Source organism: Gobius niger (genome assembly GCF_951799975.1).
Source record: "Gobius niger genome assembly, chromosome: 1".
Lineage (NCBI taxonomy): Eukaryota > Metazoa > Chordata > Actinopteri > Gobiiformes > Gobiidae > Gobius > Gobius niger.
This window is the reverse complement of record NC_136852.1, coordinates 4,456,692-4,476,474: the sequence shown is the minus strand read 5'-3', so window position 1 is coordinate 4,476,474 and position 19,783 is coordinate 4,456,692. Positions and strand designations below refer to the sequence as shown.

The following is a 19,783-nucleotide window of genomic DNA, read 5'->3' as shown; positions in this document are numbered from 1 at the left end:
CTTTTACTGGACTTTCACAGGACTTTCACTGGACTTTAACTGGACTTTAACTGGACTTTTACTGGACTTTTACTGGACCTTTACTGGACTTTCACTGGACTTTCACTGGACTTTCACTGGACTTTTACTGGACTTTTACTGGACTTTTACTGGACTTTCACTGGACTTTCACTGGACTTTCACTGGACTTTAACTTGTCTTTCACTGGACTTTCACTGGACTTTAACTTGTCTTTCACTGGACTTTCACTGGACTTTCACTGGACTTTTACTGTACTTTAACTTGTCTTTCACTGGACTTTAACTGGACTTTCACTGGACTTTTACTGGACTTTTACTAGACTTTTACTGGACTTGCACTGGACTTTCACTGGACTTTTACCTGACTTTCACTGGACTTTTACTGGACTTTTACTGGACTTTCACTGGACTTTTACTGGACTTTCACTGGACTTTCACTGGACTTTCACTGGACTTTTACTGGACTTTCACTGGACTTTTACTGGACTTTTACTGGACTTTCACTGGACTTTCACTGGACTTTCACTGGACTTTCACTGGACTTTCACTGGACTTTAACTTGTCTTTCACTGGACTTTCACTGGACTTTCACTGGACTTTCACTGGACTTTTACTGGACTTTAACTGGACTTTAACTGGACTTTCATTGGATTTTAACTGAACTTTAACTGGACTTTCATTGGATTTTAACTGAACTTTAACTGGACTTTTACTGGACTTTAACTGGACTTTAACTGGACTTCCAATGGACATTTACTGGACTTTTCCTGGACTTTTACTGGACTTTAACTGGACTTTCATTGGATTTTAACTGAACTTTTACTGGACTGTAACTGGACTTTTACTGGTCTTTAACAGGTCTTTAAATGGACTTTCATTGGATTTTAACTGAACTTTAACTGGACTTTTACTGGATTTTAACTGAACTTTAACTGGACTTTTACTGGACTTTAACTGGACTTTAACTGGACTTCCACTGGACATTTACTGGACTTTTCCTGGACTTTTACTGGACTTTAACTGGACTTTCATTGGATTTTAACTGGACATTTACTGGACTTTAACTGGACTTTAACTGGTCTTTCACAGGACTTTTACTGGACTTTAACTGGACTTTAACAGGACTTTAACTGGACTTTAACTGGACTTTTACTGGTCTTTAACTGGACTTTAACTGGACTTTTACTGGACTTTTACTGCTCTTTTACTGGACTTTAACTGGACTTTTACTGGACTTTTACTGGACTTTAACTGGACTTTAACTAGACTTTAACTGGACTTCCTCTGCAGCGATGTGGTGTTCGTGGCAGTTACGTGGTCTGGGATTCATTTCATTTTTGCCAAGCAGACGACAGTTGGATGATTTATTTGTTTCTCCTTTATTTTCCCCCAAACCTGTTTTTAAAGCATGTTCTCTGTCAGCAGTGACTCAGAGATGGCAGACTCAGGCTGTGGAGCAGATACGAGCGTCTCCTGCTAAACGCCGAGGCTGATCCCGGCGGATTAACCCCCTCTGACCCCGTGTACGCACAGTCCACTGCCCCGGTCCAGACGACTCACTCAGGCCTACGATTATCAACATCGCAGCTACTGGAGAGCGCAGGGAGGGAACAAGACGGATGAAGAAGCATTAACCAAACCCCGACATAAGCCTCGTCATCCATCAGGAGATTAACCCCATACATTAACAGACATGATTACTGACATATGACACTTTCTTTATATTGTTTTTATATTGTGTGATTCTCATTGAAGGCCTAAAACTATGAATGAACACATGGGATTATGTAGGAAACAAAAAGGGGTGAAATAACTCAAAATATCTTAATTTCTTCAAAATTGCCGCCCTCAATTCTTGGTTTGTGAAGTGAAAAACATTTCTGTGACGATGTGAAGCTCATGGAGAAAATGTCCAAACGTGCAAAGCAGTAATCGAAGCAAAAGGAGGATATTACTAAAGTAACTCATGCCCCTAGAGGCCATTCAGATTCAGATTCATTTTATTGGCCATTTGCCGTTTGAAAACCCACATTGGAAAAAATGTGTAAAGAGCTCAAGGTGCAATATGTAAACAGACACAATATAAAAAACAAACAAACAATGCCACATTAAAAGCCTATGGGCAAAATACTGTACAATAAAATTCCACACAGATAAATAAATAGAAGTGCCTTGTTTAAAGTGCCTTGTTTAAAGTGATCACAGCTTGAGGAAATAAACTGTTAATATGTCGATCAGTAGAACATATGATGGAGTGATACCTTCTCCCTGATGGAAGCATCTCAAAAAAGGCCTTAGCCGGGCGGCCTGAGGCATCATTTGCAAGTTGTAAAGCTCGATTCAGTAGTCGAGCTTTATATGTTGGCTCCAGGAGCGGCAAAGTGCAGCCAATGGTAACCATAAGCGTAACTGCAGGTGTCGTCAAGTTGCAATTTTTTCACTCATTAATCGTCCGTGAGAGTAAATACTGCGCTGACAGAAAAGACAAAGGGACAGAGGGATATTGTACATCCTATTACACAATGGAGATATTTTTTTTCACTCAAACTTGGCTGTAAATACAGTTAAAGCAGCGCTAGCCCACAGTTAGCTTGTTAGCTTCTTCTTTGTGATTCCATTAGTGTGTATTGGTAACTCCGGTCCGGTGGCAGCAAAGTTTCAATTGTGGTTTTCTGGCCAGAGACACCAGGGGGAGATGAAACACTTGTTTTACCCCCAGAGGGACAACGAAGAGGATTTATGAAGCAGGTCATTTTGATTCACTCGCCTGTAAAATTACGCCTCCAAATTAAAATCATTGCTGTTAATGTCTCTTATGGACTTTACATAATATTCTTGCATGTGAGTCTCTTGTTGTAGCCACAACAATCAGTATGACGATCAGATCCACTATTGGCAAGTTATCAACTACAGCACTGAATAAAATAATAATTGTCTTTATTCTCGCCAACATTTTTTTGATGAAAATAAAGTTCCACAGTACAGCTCAAAGATACATTTAACCCTGCAATAGATAGGTGGAACCAAAACACACTCTGAGTCTATAGAAATACTACCACTTGAACATATATGTCAAACAAGTCAACAATATCTGTAAAAATTAACATTGTACATCAATTTTTAAATGGCTATGTCCAATACGTTTTATAGGACCTTTGTCTTACCCAAATCTATCATTTTGACTGGTAACATGTGGGGCAATGTGACTGTGGTGCGTATAGGAATGCATTTAATGGTGCACTTCATCAGGGGGTTAAGGTAGACAAGTTACTTAGCACTGCTTTAACATTTTTTGGTTCAAAACATGATTCCATATGTTCATTCGTAAATGAATGCCTTCAGTGACGGGTATTTCTTTTTTGTCATTGGTTTATTTTCATGGGGAAATGTCCAACATTGTAGATTAATATAGGACAGAGCGCCAGGGTTAAGTTCATGGTTTTAATTTGTTGATGCATTACAGTTTCAAAGGTATTTCAATATGGGATTTTGGATAAGCTGGTTATCAGTGGGAAAAAATCTGGAAAATTTCTAAATGTGGCTTTAGACAGGGGGAAAAAAATCACTCTGTTTACAGTGAACGCGGCGCTAGGATTAAGTGGAGTCCAGGAGTCCAACACTGGGGAAGAAAGGACCCAGATCATCTGAATGTGGAGCTGCTCATGTCTGTCTCTGCTGGCCTCGCCTGCTTCATCTCCCAGAAAGGAAACAACCATATTTGGATTGTGGGGTCAGCTCGGTTGAAACTAAGATGTTCAGGGAGAAAACCAGCTAATCTCTCTCTCATAACTGACCACTGTGTGAAAAATGCATGTTTTCAATTCTTCTTTAAGGCCCCAGGTTCAATTCCCAAATCCAAAAGTAAAAGACGTCTCTCGACACTCACCTCTGCTTGTGTTCAATCAAAAACCTTTTCTCTATGTACAATAGTCGTTACAAAGCAAGTATCGTATTAGAGATTGACTGACTGGGTTCATCTAGCCTATGATGGATATTACCTGGACGTCTAGACGAGCATATGAAGCATTTTATACCAAATATCAGATCCAAAAGTCAACAAAATAGCCTCAATAAAGCAGAACACTGAAAAACATGTCTGCTACATGTATCGAACTTCACATTCTTCATATTGAGGAACCTGCTAGAACGATCGTCTCCATAACATCCACATAATCGCAGCACTGACCTCAAACAGTTACTTCCCCACAGTAATAACCTCGCGTCTAATGCCTCTCCACGTCTGCTCAGCCCAGTAACTGCTTTAATCACGAATCCACGCGTTTAACGATGAACAAACCACTTTCTCACGCCTTTTCGACCCCCCCGTCCCGCCCTGCGTCCCGTCGGCGGTCCATGTTAATGTACAAAGACACACCGACGGGACGGGGATATAATCAGTGGCAGATTTTCAACACGACCGCAGCGCTTTGAGGCAGAAGGTGATAAAAAGGATAAAAAAGTAAGCAGCTGTTGGCTAAGGCGAACATTATTGAAACGACTAATTCATTTTCCATTCATGCTGTAACATTGGCTTCTGACATTTCAGATGGAACTATGAACTTTGATGACTTTGCATGGATGCTACACTGTCAATGTTACTGTGAGAGTTTCTCCAGCTTTAACACTTGCGGTTTAGTGTGGATACGAGTTTCCTCTGGACACTGCTCCTGCCGGTCATATCAAGTGTGACTGACAGGTGACAAACTTCATAGATTTCATACTGTATAATTGGCCGGTACAATGCAGTATGTGCCACAGCAGTTCACAGGTTCACAAAGATCAAGTTTATTTCTATAGCACAAATACAAGAACCACAGCTTAGGGCTGAACGATATATCGCTATCGTATTGATATCAAGATATGAACATTCAAAACATTATAATTAAAAAAAAGCAAGATATAAACGATATAGATTTTCATCAATAAAACCGCACTCTTTATTATTATGTTTTACTTTTCACCTTCCCCTCTACAGGTCGGTGGGGAGCAGTGTTAATTTTGACAATGTATTTTAGTTTAGTTTTAGTCTTCGTCTTTTGACTAAAATGTAATTTCATTTTAGTCAAGATTTAGTCAAAAAAAACCTTTTCAATTTTAGTCTAGTTTTAGTCGACTAAAATTGCATGTCAATTTAGTCAACTAAATGAAGACTAATTTAGTCGACTTATATTTATAATATTCATTATAATCATATTTAATTGTGGTCCTCGACTTCATGGAGCTGCTCCACATGAACAAAGCTCAGACCTTTGGCAGTGAATTTAAATGATCTGAGGCTCGTTTAGACGGTCAATAGAAGTTTGGATGATTTTAGTCTCTCCTTTTCATTTTTATTTAGTCTTATTTTAGTCGACTAAAATATCTGGACATTTTAGTCATAGTTTTAGTCTCATGGGAAACTTTTGATTTAGTTTTCGTCCTATTTTAGTCGGCAAAAACATCACTTTGACTAAAATTAAGACTAAATATTTTAGTCGATGAAATTAAAACTAGTGGGGAGTCCTCGCCTCAAGTGGAGGAGTTCAAGTATCTCGGGGTCTTGTTCACAGTGAGGGACGGATGGAGCGTGAGATCGATAGACGGATCGGTGCGGCGTCAGCAGTGATGCGGTCGCTGTATCGGTCTGTTGTGGTGAAGAGGGAGCTGAGTCGATCTACGTTCCCACCCTCACCTATGGTCATGAGATTTGGGTCATGACCGAAAGGACAAGATCACGAATACAAGCGGCTGAAATGAGTTTCCTTCGCAGGGTGTCTGGGCGCACCCTTCGAGATCGGGTGAGGAGCTCAGTTACCCGGGAGGAACTCGGAGTTGAGTCGCTGCTCCTTCACGTCGAAAGGAGCAGCTGAGGTGGCTCGGGCATCTGTTCCGGATGCCTCCTGGTCGCCTCCCGCGGGAGGTGTTCCAGGCATGTCCTAGTGGGACAAGGCCTCGTGGAAGACCCAGGACACGGTGGTGGGACTATGTCTCCGAGCTGGCCTGGTGTCGCCTCGGGGTCAGAACAGCTGGAGGAGGTGTGTGTGGATCGGGAAGTTTGGGCATCTCTGCTGAGACTGCTGCCCCCGCGACCCGGCCCCGGATAAAGCGGAAGAAAATGGATGGATGGATTTCACCTAACCCATAATTATGTCGTATCGCATCAATATTGAGATTTTTTGTCCACATCGTTCAGCCCGACCACAGCCGCCCAAATGCTCTAATAAAAAATTACATCACAACAACAAAATCACAGGATACAACAAAGGTTCAGCGAGACCGAATAAAAACACAAGCTCTTGGTTTGCCGACCTGAGGGCATTAATCTAAAACATGAGGATGTGCTTCTGATCTGACCAGCCTTTTTAATGACCCGACTCTTCCAGAGCCAGGTCAGATCTCTCTGTTGGACGTTGCTGAACAGTTTACACGTCCTCCCTGTGTCTGTGTAGGTTTCCTCTACTTTTTACTGCTATGATTAACAGTGTAATTTAAAGGTTCTCAGCTGACGGAGCGGCTCCACATACGGACCTGTCCAGGCTTTAGTCCATTAGTCTCTCAATCCATACATTGGGCGGAGAGTTGGAGAGGCCCTGGTGTAATAGTGTTTTAACATTAACATTCCTCACTACAAATGAACTCGTCCCGCCCCAGCCCGGTCCATGCGGTTCCACTTGTTGGCCCGAGTGAAGCTGTGGTTCCCTGATCCGTCCTCAGAGCTCGGTGTTAGCGCGGCCTGTGCGGCGCGGCGGACGTTTATGGGCATGTGTGCGGATTTACGGGCTGATAATGGACTCTGGTGTGACGTGTGGGTCCAGCTGGAGCGCGACACTCTGTAAAAGTGCCAACCGTGACCAAAGCCAGACCCAACCAGGCTGAGAAGGGCCCGACAACGCAACCATTTCATTCCAAGGGTGGCACCGTGACACGTCCAACAATGGCTTAGTCTGCACTGTCTGGACGGAAACAGCTGGAACAGGAAGGAAGAAAACTCGGTGAGTAGCTGGATGTTGCTGCCACATTACAGAGCGATGGCAGAAATACTCAAGATTATGTGGAAAGTCTGACCCAATCACAGTTTGTAAGTTTTGTCTTTGGTGTTGTCCGTATTTTAGTGTGAAGTACATGGTTGTAAAGTGTAAACTCTTTCTGTCAATCCTGGTGCTTTCATCACATCGACAGTGGAAAAAGTGTGTGAACGCTTTGGAATTTCTCACATTTCTGCCTAAATCAGTCACTAAATGTGGTCTGACCTTCATCAAAATCATAAGAATGATTAAACAGTGTCTGCTTAACCCCTTAACTCCCACCTGAACCGGGCACATTTTCTCCAGTTTAGCTTTACCCCCAGTCCAAAAGCTTCTGGAAAAAAGCTGTGAAAATAGCAACAAAACTGAGACGAAAACAATGATGGAAATGTGACAAAAAAGTGACGAAAAAGTGGCAAAAATGTCACAAAAATGTGACAAAAAAATGACAAAATGTGACAAAAAAATGACAAAAATGTCACAAAAATGTCACAAAAATTGGATAAAAAATTGACCAAAAAAAATACAAAAATGTGACAAAAAAATGAAAAAAATGTGACAAAAAAATGACAAAAATTGATAAAAAATGGACGAAAAAATGACAGAAATATGACAAAAAAAATACAAAAATTGGACGAAAAAAATGACAGAAATGTAAAAAAAATTACAAAAATGTGATAAAAAAAATTATACAAAAATGTGATAAAAATTTGACTAAAAAATACAAAAAATTGACGAAAAAAATGACAAAAATGTGACAAAAAAATGACTAAAAAAGTTACAAAAATGAGTTAAACACCCGACAAAAAAATGATGGCAAAATAATCTGATGACGTAAGGAAAAAGATCCTCTCGGTTCAGGCGGGAGTTAAGAGGTTAAACTGTGTCATATTTAATAAAATGAAAGAAAAGCATCATGAGAGAACCAGAAAAAAATGCGCCAAAATTCATTCCTAGGATATGTGAGACTTCTCTGGTTCAGGCTCAGTGACGAAAGCAATGATGAATTTAAATATGAGGCTCTTTCAGACGGTCAATAGAAGTTAGGATGATTTTCGTCTCTCCTTTTCATTTTTATTTTGTCTTATTTTAGTCGACTAAAATATCTGGACATTTTAGTCATAGTTTTAGTCTCATGAGAAACGTTTAATTTAGTTTTAGTCCAATTTTAGTCGTCAATAATATCACTTTGACTAAAATTAAGACAAAATATTTTAGTCGACGAAATTAACACTGCTGTAAAGTGGTAAAAAAAATCTCCACAGGTCAATTCTATTCAAGTTTAGCTCAACATTCGAGCACAGCAACACAGATAAATAGCCTTTTGCTTCTGTGTTGTCTCTGTTCCTGCAAATGAAAACCTTGAATGTGGAGAAGACGTGCTAGACCATTAATCTGTTATTAATCCCACATAGCTGAGTCTGCTGTGACTCACATATCTCGCTCCGGGGGCATCTCTGTGCTTCAGGATCGACGTCCAGAGGGGTCTCATCTCATGGCTGTCTTTGCCCCTGATTCATCTGCACTTCTTCAGGCCTCTCCTCCTGGTCGGGTTTAGTTTACGTTCTTCTTCACTGGTGACACTGGAGTGAATGTGGGTGAAATTAAGATTCAGATCCTTGACCACTTGGATAATTTTCTCGTCTCAGGCATCTCCACAGACCTGGGCTGAAGATGAGTCCCTCCGACAGCCGTCCCGCCGCCGCGCCACCCCCTCCTCTCTTTTCCCGCAGGTATGACCAACCTCCAGCGGGCATCGCCTCCGCTCAGCGTCAGCCTCAGCGCCGGCCCGGGTTTGCTCTGTGTTACCATCCTCGCCGCCTCCCAAAGAGACGCACATCGCATTTCGCAGGTGAGAATAAATGACATTACGGCGAGCGGCGGCGGCGCTGTCAGGGGAAGTCGCGGCTTCACGCTGCTGTGGTCTAATGAAATCACAAACTGAGGCATGATACAAAAGCTCGGGGTGAGGAGAAACGGAGGTGAGGTGGAGGTCTTTAGAGCAGTGAAGGTGGAAATGTGGAGTCCAGTTTTGTGGAACAGGCCACCGTTCTTCTATGCTCTTACCTGAGCTTAGACGAGTTGATACGTACCTGTCTGGTCTTTGTGCCCGTGGAAGAGCTTGGTAACGTACACATCAACTCGTCTAAGCTCAGGTAAGGGCATATCTCATTATGTAAAATGGTGGCCTGTTCCTTTAAGGGCTGTCCGTTCTGTTCTGCAGTAGGAGCTTGGTTTGCATTGCCTCCTGGTCGCCTCCGTCGAGAGGTGCTACGGGCATGTCCCATTGGGGGAAGACCCAGGACACGCTGGAGGGACTGTGTCTCTGAGCTGGCCTGGTGTCGCCTTGGGCTCCCCCCAAGACAGCAGGAGGAGGTGTGTGTGGATCGTCTGGGCATCTCTGCTCAGACTGCTGCCTCGGCGACACTGCCCCGGACAAAGAAGAAAATGGATGGATGGGCCATTGTGGGCAGGAGGTGCTAAGTATTTGGCACTAGAGCCAAGACAGTAGAGGCCAGATCTTGTGGCGGCGCACGGGGCGGCGCAGGCTCTTGGCGAATTATTTTCCGAGTGGCGGCGCTATATGTGCCATTCGCCTCCGCCACCTGTGAGGGGGCGTCACAAGAGGAGGCACTGATGGAAACACGGCTGACATTCACTTCCTCGTTTACATTGCGCTGTCTTGCGTTCTTTCTTAAGCCTTAGGCTCTCACAGGTCAAACTAAAAACTTTATTTACCCCATCGTGAGCTAAACCATGTTCACGTCTGGAGAGAAAAAGAGCTACAGCGTCCGCTGTGGCGCGGATCGGCCGCACTTGGCGTGAACGCGAAGCAAAACAAAAGCACATGTTCACCCCACACTCCCCATAACCACTCTCCTGGACGCGGAGTCGATCTTGTTGGAGGAAAATCTGTGTCTCCACCCACTTAAATGCGCTAAGTCTGGAGTGGCAAGATCACAAAGTGCTCCTACTGAGCGCAAAATGTCACGCTATCGTCTCTGTTTTGATGCACGAGATCGGGCCCTGACTGTGAAGGCACTGCCCACAATACAAACCCACAATCAAAGAGGTAGTCTTTAAAGGAACAGGCCACAGTTTTTTCCATACTGAGATATGTTCTTACCTGAGCTTAGACGAGTTGATACGTACCTGTCTGGTCTTTGTGCGTGCACTCAGTCACGCAAAACAAATGCTAGCGTTGTTAGCATTTGGCCTCTCCCAGTATATTCCTATAGCTCCAAACGGGGGTGAAGTTAAAAGTGACCAAGCTCTTCCACGGGCACAAAGACCAGACAGGTACGTATGAACTCGTCTAAGCTCAGGTAAGAACATATCTCAGTATGGAAAAAACTGTGGCCTGTTCCTTTAAAGTAGAAGCCGGCATTGTTCATGTTTTTCAGATGATTATCTTCATAAAAAACAATGCTGATTATGAAAAAATGCTACGATCAATTACTAGCTCCTTCTTTTCATTGCAATTGAATGAAATATTCACCTCGTGCCCTCTGCCCCCCCCCAGGATTGAGGGATTGCACACATTATAGAGTTATAATGATACAGTTTCTCAGTTATCCAGGCGGTTCAAACAATCTTCAAACAACAAAGCGTAGTTTTTAAAGCAAACAACCAAAATAAAACTTGATTCACTTATTTAAAGCTCCCCTGTTCTGTTAGATGTTCCACACTGGCATTTGTCAAAAAAAAAAAAAAGAGAAGTGGAGCATGAGCGATGTTTTTGACAAGACAAAGGTTTTATTACAAGTCAAAACTTCACTCCCGCTGTCACGGCCTGCCGCATCAGAGGTTTGTTGTCCCCGGAAAACCTCCTCACCTTCCACTTTCAGAAGAACATCCCCAAAGCTTCTGTCCCGTCACTGATCACTGTCACGGAGCGATTCGACTTTCTCACGCGGCGACTGACTTCCCGTCCGTCAGCGCTCCGTCGTTCACATGAATAACCATTAAAAACTCATCAGACACTTGTGCGTGAGTGCGTGTCACCCAAAAATGCGCCCCTGCGTTTTGACCCGGGGCAGGTGTTCACGGCTCAGCGAGCGCCCGAACCGCGGCTAATCCCAGGTGCGGTTATGGCACGAACGAATTAGTCAGAAGTCATTGGAGCTCCCACACTTTAACAATGCTGTCTGTCAGGAGAGAAAACATGACCGCAGAAGACTTCTCTTGGTGTGAGCTGCTTTGACAAGAAAGTTCCAAAAGTTTTTCTTCATCATCAGATTTTTTTTCCATAATTTTTTGGGGGGGGTTTCAACTAATTTCTGTAACTTTTTTGTAATATTTTGTCAAATAGTACATTTTTTGTCACTTTTTGTCACATTTTCATAATTTTTTCATAATTTTTTCATAATTTTTTCTGTCAATTTTTTGTCATTTTTTCGTAAATTTTTCGTAAATTTTTCGTACATTTTTCGTACATTTTTCGTCCTTTTTTGTCACATTTTTGTGACATTTTTCTCATTTTTTTGTAATTTTTTCGTCAATTTTTGTGACATTTTTGCCACTTTTTCTTATATTTTTTGTCAGTTTTTTTGTCCATTTTCTTGTCTGTTTTTTGTCTAAGTTTTCTCACTTTTTTGTCACATCATCATTGTTTTCGTCTTGTTGTTTTCGAGACTTTTGTCTCTTTGAGATTTTTGTCATTTTTTCGTCAATTTGTGTCACATTTTTGTCATTTTTTTGTCATATTTTTGTATTTTTTTTGTAACATTTTTATCACATTTTTGTCATTTTTTCGTCAATTTTTTGTCAATTTCTTGTGACATTTTTGTGACATTTTTGCCACTTTTTCATCAATTTTTCGTCAGTTTTTTGTCAATGTTTTCTCACTTTTTTGTCACATTTCCATCATTGTTTTCGTCTCAGTTTTGTTGCTATTTTAACACCTTTTTTCCAGAAGCTTTTGGATTGGGGTAAAGCCAAACTGGAGAGAATGTGCTCGGTTCAGGTGGGAGTTAAGGGGTTAAAAAGTATACAAACTTACCTGGTTGGAACAAAGGGAAGGTGTGGTCTTTGTCGGCCATTTTAAAATCACGCAGGTCTGTGAGAGAAAACATGACCGCAGAAGACTTCTCTCGGCGTGAGCTGCTTTGGCAAGAAAGTTCCAAAAGTTTTTCTTCATGAGATGCACTTTATTGTCCTGGAGCTTTGACTTGCGCCATTTCCGTTCGGCTTTTCGGCACTCCTTTTTCTGTGCCCTGACCGAAACTTCACTTCTCCAAGGTGCCTTTTGCCTATTGTTGTAACCATTTTAACCTTGACAGGAGCAATAGTCTCCAAAACATTTAAGACCCCTGATGTGTAAGAGTCCAACAGATTATCAACATTAGAACATGGGGCATTTTCAAATCTGATCATAATCATAAATAACCCCGTGCCATCAGGGAAGACATCATTTATTTGACATTTTTGTCATTTTTTATCCATTTTTTATCACATTTTTGTCACATTTTTGTAATTTTTTCGTCATTTTTTTTGTCAATTTCTTGTGACATTTTTGTGACATTTTTGCCACTTTTTCATCAATTTTTTTGTCTTTTTTTTTTTACATTTTTGTCATTTTTTTGTCACATTTTTATCACATTTTTGTCTTTTTTTTTTTCAATTTTTTGTCAATTTCTTGTGACATTTTTGTGACATTTTTGCCACTTTTTCATCAATTTTTCGTCACTTTTTTGTCAATGTTTTCTCGCTTTTTTTTTTCACATTTCCATTATTGTTTTCGTCTCAGTTCTGTTGCTATTTTCACAGCTTTTTTCCAGAAGCTTTTGGACTGGGGCAAAGCCAAACTGGAGAAAATGTGCTCGGTTCAGGTGGGAGTTAACAAAGGGAAGGCATGGTTTTTGTCGGCCATTTTAAAATCACGCAGCTCTGTGGAAGAAAACATGACCGCGGAAGACTTCTCTCGGTTTGAGCTGCTTTGGCAAGAAAGTTCCAAAAGTTTTTCTTCATGAGATGCACTATATTGTCCCTCAGTGGGAAGATATGTCTTGGGACACATGGGGCTGCTTCATGTAAATCCATCCATCTCATTAGAGTGAAGATCGGGGACTCTGTAAACCCGTTGAATCCTGCCATTGTCATCTTTGAATAACCCCGTGCCATCAAGGAAGACATCATTTTTTTGGTCACATTTTTATCACATTTTTGTCAATTTTTTGTGACATTTTTGCCACTTTTTCATAAATTTTTTCTCACATTTTCTCCAGTTTGGCTTTACCCCAGTCCAAAAGCTTCTGGAAAAAAGCTGGGAAAATAGCAACAAAACTGAGACAAAAACAAAGATGGAAATGTGACAAAAAAGTGAGAAAACGTTGACAAAAAAGTGACAAAAAATGGCAAAAATTTGACAAAAAAATGAAAAAAACAAATGGACAAAAAAATGACAAAAAATGGACAAAAAATGGACAAAAAAATGACAAAAATGTGAAAAAATGACCAAAAAAATGATAAAAAATGTACGAAAAAATGACAAAAAATGTGATTAAAATTTGACCCAAAAAAAAGACAAAAATGTGAGAAAAAATGACAAAAAAGTTACAAAATGTGACAAAAAATGACAAAAATGACAAAAAATGACAAGTTACAAAATGTGACAAAAATGTGACAACATTTTTTACAAAAATGTGATTAAAATTTGACCCAAAAAAATACAAAAAAATGACAAAAAAAATGACAAAAAAGTTCCAAAAATGAGTTGAATACCCAACAAAAAAATGATGTAAAAAGATCCTCTCGGTTCAGGCGGGAGTTAAGAGGTTAGACTTTGCTTTGAATTTCCTTTGTATACGATTTTTGGTTGGTGTTTTTCCTTTTATTAATTTGACACATTTTGGACTCAAAACCTATTTGTATTAAGTAAAATATGAGAACTTGCCAGCTAAACTTTGTCAAGCTAATGGTACTTACCTGTGGGAGGCCCTTCCCTAATAGCCATTAGCAGAGGTGTAAAACCTGACTGTTGTAGTCACTGGGAGAGATGCCATTTTGTTCATGCGTGTGACGTGTGTCATTGTGAAATTCCTTGTTTTGGAAAAGTACATTTTGTTTGGTAAGAACCTGCTCATTTCGATGACTCATGGTCAGCTTCCCCACAAACTGCAGCAACAACAGATCAGAGCAGTTTGTTGCATCAAGGTTCGAACAGGCTGTGTGTCAACATATTTTATTAACAAATCACTTTGAGGATAGAATAAATTATCTTTTATAATCAATTGTATTTGTACTCTGGAAACCTGAGCTCGAAGGAAGCGTCTCAAACTCTATGTGAAGCTCAAAGATGAAGATATTTATTTATATATATATATATTTGATCCGTCTTCAGCGCAGATTCACATTTATAAAGCGCCTTTCTACCTGCTTTAGGCTCTCAAAGCGCTTTACATCAAGGAACCACTCATTCATTCAAAACGGCACTATACCCATTCAAAATCAGACATATGTAGTTTCTCTCTCCTGTGGCTGTTTGTGCCGAGGACTCTGAGCCTGAACCAGAGAAGTCTCACATGTCCCAGGAATGAATGGACCAAAAAAACAAGTTTCCATCTTCATTATTTTATTTTTTAGGAATTTTTTGGTCCCAACTTCCTAATTTTCCAGTATTTTTGGCGCATTTTTATCTGGTCCTCTCATGATGCTTTTCTTTCATGTTATTAAATATGACACAGTTTAACCTCTTAACTCCCGCCTGAACCGAGAGGATCTTTTTCCTCACGTCATCAGATTTTTTTTGCCATCATTTTTTTGTCGGGTGTTCAACTCATTTTTGTAACTTTTTCGTAATTTTTTTGTCATTTTTTGTCAAATTTTGGTCATTTTTTTTCCGTTAAATTTGTGTATTTTTTTTGTCAAATTTTTGTAATTTTTTATCACATTTTTGTAAAAAAAAAAATCAAATTTCTGTCATTTTTTCATCCATTTTTTTTTATCAAATGTTTGTCATTTTTTTGGCCAATTTTTGTCATTTTTTTGGTCACATTTTTGTATTTTTTTGTCAATTTTTTTTCACATTTTTGTCACATTTTTGTCATTTTTTTGTCACATTTTGTAATTTTTTTGTGACATTGTTGCCACTTTTTCATCCATTTTTCGTCACTTTTTTTGTCAAATGTTTTCTCACTTTTTTGTCACATTTCCATCATTGTTTTCGTCTTTGTTTTTGTTGCTTTTTTCCAGAAACTTTTGGACTGGGGTAAAGCCAAACTGGAGAAAATGTGCTCGGTTCAGGTGGGAGTTAAGGGGTTAATATAAAAGAACACAACTCACATGTGTCGTGTGTTGATAGATTTTGATGACAAGTACTTTTTATTGGGTGTATTATCTCGTTAGTGATGGTGTTCAATTATAACATATAGTTATAATAGTTCTAGGGTTAATAAAGCGTATTTCACTGTATTTTGAGGTTGTGGTCCTTGTGAGTGAAGCCTGATTTTGCCTCTTTGAAACACATGCGCTGCTGAATCCACATGAACCTGCTGACAGGGTCGCGTTCACATGACCCGACAGTATCTACAGAGCGCTTAGTTTGATCCCGAGGTCGAGGAAAGGCCGCTTTATCCTCGGGCTTACCTGGACTTCAGCTGAGAGGGACAGACGACGGCACAGATAAAAGAACTTCAAAGTCTACACTGTCGGTAACATCATGGCCATTAACCCCTTAACTCCCACCTGAACCGAGCACATTTTCTGCGGTTTGGCTTTGCCCCAGGCCAAAAGCGTCTGGAAAAAAGGTGAGAAAATAGCAACAAAACTGAGACGAAAACAATGATGGAAATGTGACAAAAAAGTGAGAAAACATTGACAAAAAAGTGACGAAAAATTTATGAAAAAGTGGCAAAAATGTCACAAAAATGTCACAAAAAAATGACAAAAAATTGACAAAATATTACAAAAAAATGACCAAAAATGTGATAAAAATTTACGAAAAAATGTTGCTGTTTGGACTTGTGTTACCCCAGTCCAAAAGCTTCTTTTATTTGTATTGCACTTTACATATGAAAACACATCTCAAAGTGCTACAATTGACACACAAGACAACATAACATTTCAATAGTAAAAAATGTGACAAAAAAGTGACGAAAAATTGATGAAAAAGTGGCAAAAATGTCACAAAAAATTAACAAAAATGGTGATAAAAAATGACAAAAAATTGACGAAAAAATTACAAAAATGTGACAAAAAAGTGAGAAAACATTGACAAAAAATGACGAAAAATTGATGGAAAAATTACAAAAAATTGATTTAAAAAATTGACGAAAAAATGAAAAAAGTGACAAAAAATGACAAAAAAATGTGACAAAACTTCACAAAAAAAATACAAAAAATTGACAAAAAATCACAAAAAAGATCAAAAATATGACAAAAAATGTGACAAAAATGTGATGAAAATTTACGAAAAAATTACAAAAATGTCACAAAAATGTCACAAAAAAAGAAAAAAAAATTGATAAAAAATGACAAAAAATTGATTAAAAAAATTGCCGAAAAAATGAAAAAAAATTTTTACAAAAAATGACAAAACAATGTGACAAAATTTGACCAAAAAAATACAAAAAATGACAAAAATGTGATGAAAATTGACGAAAATATGACAAAAATGTGAAAAGTACAAAAAAAAAAAAAAATGAGTTGAATACCCAACAAAAATATAATGTAAAAAAAAGAAAAAGATCCTCTCGGTTCAGGCGGGAGTTAAGAGGTTAACTCACAGGCTTCTTCTGTCTGTCCGCTCAGACTCTTCGACTCAAACCCAGAGCTGACGTATCTCCTCTTCACAGTGAGGAGGCGGTGACGTGGGAGAGGCGCGGCGGTTGCGTAAGGCCGTTGCGTGGCGATGCTTTTGGCCCGGGCGCCGTCATTAAGTGTAATCGGGCGATCAGTTCCGACGCTGATGAGCCGCTCGGCTGTGACTGACAGGAGACATGACGGGAGCTGACGTGTCGCAGAAGCACTCACCAAAACCGCAGTCAAATTAAAATGGCATTAGCTTCTTCTAACGTACGCTCAAGTGAGTCAGCCCGGCCCTCTAACAGCCCTGGGAACTCTGCCATCAGGCTGTTGGGAAACTTTTCAAGAGACAAAGAGGCACAAGACGAAGCTAGAGAGGAAATATTAGTTGCTGTTTGGACTTCTGTTAACCTCTTACTGTAACTCCCACCTGAACCGAGCACATTTTCTCCAGCTTTACCCCAATCCAAAAGCTTCTGGAAAAAAAGGTGTGAAAATAGCAACAAAACTGAGATGAAAACAAGGATAATAATAATAATAAATAACACATTTTATTTGTATAGCGCTTTTCAAGACACTCAAAGATGCTTTACAATGATGGATGAAAATGTGGAAAAAGTGAGAAAAATTGACGAAAAAGTGACAAAAAATTTACAAAAAATGTACAAAAAAAAGACAAAAATAGACAAATATTTGACAAAAAACTGAGAAAAATGTGACGAAAAATTGAGGAAAAAATGGATGAAAAAGTGACGAAAAATTGACAAAAAAGTGATAAGAATTTGACAAAAAATGTGAATAATTTGACGAAAAAATGACAAAAAGTGACAAAAAAATTGACAAAAAAAAATGGAAAAATATGACAAAAAAATGACAAAAAAAGTCACAAAAATTTGACAAAAATGAGACGACTGCCCAACAAAAAAAGTGATGAAAAAAATCTGACGATGTAAGGAAAAATATCAATTTAGTTTTCTAGGTCTTAGCTTTCAAATGAAGTGTTGCCTACAGGATTCAGGTAAAGCTGAACTGGAGAAAATGCTCTCGGTTCAGGCGGGAGTTAAGAGGTTAGCTAAACATAATGTCGTCCATCCATCTTTGATCTCAACCAGAAAAGTCTCATTTTGATTTCGATTCTTGGCAAACCTAAAAGAGATTCTTGGCCGTCACTGGATCTTTTGACGTTGCAGAGACTAACTGAAACAATGCCACAGCTGTAATCAAAGCTAACAGCCCAGTCCAAGCAAATATTTCTTTTGGTCAGGGACTGTTTTTCTAGTTTTAGTCTGTCCAGCCAGAATACACACATTTCCTCCTCTTTACAAAGACGTGTTTCTGGGATCAGGGGTGATTTCTTTATGAGGGCCGTGATTCACAAGCGTATTAACCAATCAGAGAAAAGCTGGATATGACACTTGTGGTGTATTTTGTAAACAAGGACAGTGCATTGTCCAGAAGAGCAGTGACAAATGTGAACGATCTTCGCCACAAAAACGTAAGGAAACAAGTCATTAGCAACTGGCTTCAGGTTTTAAAGCTACTAAGTAACTAAGTAACTCTTGCCCCTAGAGGCCATAAGCGCCACTGCAGGTGTCGAAGCATGATGCGTTTTTTGACTTATTAATTGCCTGTAAATTAAGCTGTAAAAGTGGCGCTAGCCTATAGTTAGCTTTGCCCGTTAGCCTGTTAGCTTCTTCTTTGTGATTCCATTAGTCAATCAATCAAACAATGCAATTAAAACATCCATAAACAGCATAAACTCTACAGTCATACAGAAATTGAAAAACACTCTGTCTTATAATCTGAATGTTTAAAAAGTTTAAAGTCAGGGAGTGAGCCTGCTCAGCCTCTGAGCTGTATGTAAAGAACAATGTGTATAAACTACAATAAAAAAGCTGAGTCAGTTCGTCCTAGCTGACCTGGCCATAGGCCGTGCAGTGTGTATTGGTGACTCCGACCCGGTGGCAGTCATGAGACGACCCGCTCTACCATCTGCGCCACCGTCGCCATCAATGTACATTTGAAACGAGACAAAAATAGGTCAAGGGCAAGATCTAATTTATTTATAAAGCACATTTACAAAACAGTCACCACTGCCTCAAAGAGCAGAGTGCACAGAACAATACTGGCTTTCATTAAAGTGACTAAATGGAGTTTAAAATTGTTAAAATTATGTATTTTCCTCCCCACTTGCTCCAGCAATTTCCTAATGTGTAGACCTGTTCACCACAACTGCCTCTAAAATCCTGCTGTCACTCAAAAATTCGGGTCTGAAGTGCCGTCATGCACGAGCTTAATATAGAAGCTGCAGTTACACGTACGACCTGAGGTGGCAGTAGTGAGTATGAAAATGAAAAAAATAAACGGTAGAGGGCAACAAGAAGAAAATCTTCTAGAGAAGATGAAGCATCAACATCTAAGCTGGAACAGTCTTATTAAGTACATTTAAGACAATATTTTACTAGTGGTTAATTTGGCTCCTGTCGTGGAGTGTGTGATTGGATTGATATGAAACTTTTTGAGATTTGATTGGCTATTAGCAAAGTCCCAGATGGTCCTGCGTTTGAACAGATACAGACCTGCACTCTTCTCACTCACTAAAAGAGAATTGTCTTGGATTTGAGTGAAGTCACAAAGGAATATTTTCAAGCTTAAAAACCTGCCCAATTCTGCAGGAACACTTCTGAAGTGATGAGGAAACTCCATCCCGCCTCCCTGAACTTGGAGAGAGAAAACCTCGTCTTAAAACACCTAGAGATGTCAAGAGCTGGAATCAAACTGCCAGCCTCGCTTAAGAACATCTTTAACCTCTTAACTCCCGCCTGAACCGAGAGCATTTTCTCCAGCTTTACCCAAATCCTGTGGGCCAGTGTAACACCTCATTTGAAAGCTACAAAACTAAATTGATCTTTTTCCTCACATTATCAGATTTTTTTCATCACTTTTTTTGTTGGGCAGTCATCTCATTTTTGTCAAATTTTCGTGACTTTTTTGTCACTTTCGTCAAATTTTTTC

General features: G+C 39.6%; 1 protein-coding gene across 1 annotated transcript in view; it reads right to left on the bottom strand.

Annotated features, from left to right (window-relative positions):
* The window catches only part of LOC306966731 (neurobeachin-like), a 684,825-nt gene that overhangs the window by 96,006 nt on the left and 569,036 nt on the right, over positions 1-19,783 (bottom strand). The gene's annotated exons all lie outside the window — the stretch shown is intronic.